Here is a 2,957-nt window from a genome sequence, read left to right on the forward strand (position 1 = left end):
GACTCTATAAGCATGGACATTCCAAAATCTAAGTAGAAATTCAGAGACTCCTCGCTAGATTTAGTAGATATACGGTTAAAAAAATCTCTCTAGATGGTTTTGGATATTAGACACTCAGATGATTCTATTACTATAGATGTCAGAGGCAGCTTCATTTACTGATGAGTCTCACAGGTCCCAGCTCTATTAGGAAGGAGGGTTTCACGGTTTGCAGGTCTGAAGGAAGTAGATGTGTTTCCACAAAATATGACTGACCTTAGAAATGCTGTAGCTGTTGCACATCAATAGGGGGAGGATTACAGGGTCGTAACCAGGGTGCTGAATGGCCTAGTCCAAGTCTGGGTCTGAATCTGGGTAAGCGCTGCATTGGGACGGTGGCCTCAGTAATGCTGAACAGGAAGGACTGAGAACAGTTAACTTGATCAGGCCCAGTCTCCATGGTAACCAGCTTTCCTCATCCCATCCCTGCTCCGGTTCTGTCTCTGTTAGCTTCCACCTCATTTTCCTCTCTGGTTCACTTGGCTGTCTCTGGCTTTAGGATGATATGCACAGAGTGATTGACCAGCAGCTGATGGACAAGCACCAGGACGAGTGGCGCTCGGTCTGCACCCCGCTGTCCGGGTCAACGAGGAGTCAGTCCCCGAGACGAGCGCGCCGCTTCTCTGAGCGGGACAAGAGACTTTTCTCTTTTTTTAAAAAGAACTGAGCCCCGCCGGACTGAGCTGGAGGTCAGAGGGACACGGACGAGGCGAGGGAGTCGGTGGGTAACAGCACAGCCAAAGACATGCTGGTGTTGAGGGGGTGAGGATCGTTTTGCACTTTAAATGGCTCATTATTCTGCTTCTAACTGAATGAAAATGGATGAAGGAAAAGTTCAACTCTTCCCTGGCTCAGAACCCCACCCCCTCTTCCTCCGGTTGTTGTTACAGAACAGGACAGGGTCACAAAGTTTACCTCCATAGAGGAAGGTTTCCTGTAGTGCCTATAAAACCCACTGCCAACTACGTAGAGTTAGAGTTCGCATCCTAGGGGCCGGTCCAAGGAGTCTGGACCAGAACCTGGTGGAGTTCTGGCAAAGCTCAGAGTCGGAATATGTAGAGAAGGATGGCAGTGATGGTCTGAGTTCTCGCAGTGATAGGGAGCCTCTCAGGTTTATTCGTTCGTCAGGAAAATCTGGGCTGATGAGGGAGAATTCCCAAACCGAAGCCGATTAAAGAACAAAAACACGATAAAAGGCCGCCTGTGAACTTTTTTATTGCAGCAGAACATTTTTTGCTGAAATTCCAACTAAGGATCCATTCCGGTTCACCGAGACACACTTTTCCAAACAATAAGAGCCACCTGGATCCAAGAAACAGTTAAAGGAGAAGTCCGTTCAGCAAGGAATAATCAATGGATCATTATTTATACCTAAAACTAATACGTTCACTAATGTAACTAATACATATAGTAGCCCCTCCCTCCTGCCATCTTCCAGCAGTGACGTCACGGTGCGGTTAGCCTAGCGCCATTCTCCCCACTTTACAAGCTAAATCAATGGGAACTACTAGACACATCACTAACCAGTAGGTGGCAGTAGTGTTCTTTGACAAACATGGATGCCTCCAGTAAAGCACATTTACATGAAAATTACTCTGAATTAAAAACACTGATCATTTATTGAACAGGATGGAATAATTTCAGGTTTAAAGAACTTTCAGAAGTTTGAATTCTGAATATGAGCGACTTTTCCTTTAAAAGGAGAGAGCTGAGATGTTTTCTCTCGTCATCCTCAGGATCCTCTGCTCCAGATGAATAAAGTATCTTTGAATATTGAAGCTATTTGAAATATTATAACTGACCCAGTTTCTGGGTTTGCTGCTTCGGACTCGTTTAGACCGCATCCTGAAAAAGCTCTGCAGGGTCTGAGAAAGAATTAAAGGCTCATTATAATCCTAACTATTTTCTGCCATAAAAACCAAGGATCTCCTAATAATCTCTGATTACTTCAACATTTTACATTTTTCTATTTACTTTCCTGCAGCAGGAGCTTAAAGCCAGTCAGCCTCATAGTGACCCCCCCCCCCTGAAAAACTCTCCTCTACTGTCTAGGAGAACATAAATGCTCTTTTCAGCCATCAGATCCTTGGTTGTGAAAAAGTTGCATATTTTACAACCATAAATAACTGGAAATAAAAAACAACTGTCATCGACTGAAGCTTCATCCCGCCAAAATAAAAGATCAGTTATCAGGCAGGAAAGTTCTTAAGTTGTTCTCTATAATTCACGCAGCTCTAAAACTGGATTTAGTTTTAACACGTTTCCATGTAACTAAAACCCAAAATGCTTTTCTGCCAATCAACCCATTTTTGGAGAATCCACTGATGTTTAATATCAGCAGATATATTTAGATTAATTGTTTTATTACTTTATTAAGAATATTTCTTGATTTAATTCCCTAATTTCTGCTCATTTAGTATTAAGCAGCAAAATACGAACTAGTAAATAAGGATAGTTTCCTGTTTTAGACAAACCTTCCATCAATAATTTTTTAATAAATATCACTGGGGAGGTATTCATTAATTTATTTATTGATTAATGGATAAGTATTTTGTATTATAAAATACAACTTATCACATTTCCTCCCTCCTTTAACTCCTTTAAGCCCGGTGATCCTGCTAATGAGCCAAACTGACACCTGCTCATGTTTATCTATCCATAGAAATGGCCCAAACACAGTCACATGGTGTTTCGTCCCCACGCCTTTCAAATGGCGCCTTAACATTTCTAAAACTTTATATTTTCACAAATACTTTTTTTGTTTTATAGGTTTGTAAACAAATAAAATTAGATTTAAAAGTCCACCTGACGTGTGTGACTCTGCCGGAGTAACGCAACAGCAGGTATTCATTGTTAGCCCCGCCCCCTAATGGTCAGCAATATTGGAAACTAGAGGCTCTGACCTTTTATAAGGAGGG

This window comes from Cyprinodon variegatus, unplaced genomic scaffold, assembly GCF_000732505.1.
Source record: "Cyprinodon variegatus isolate N-32 unplaced genomic scaffold, C_variegatus-1.0 Scaffold927, whole genome shotgun sequence".
NCBI classification, from domain to species: domain Eukaryota; kingdom Metazoa; phylum Chordata; class Actinopteri; order Cyprinodontiformes; family Cyprinodontidae; genus Cyprinodon; species Cyprinodon variegatus.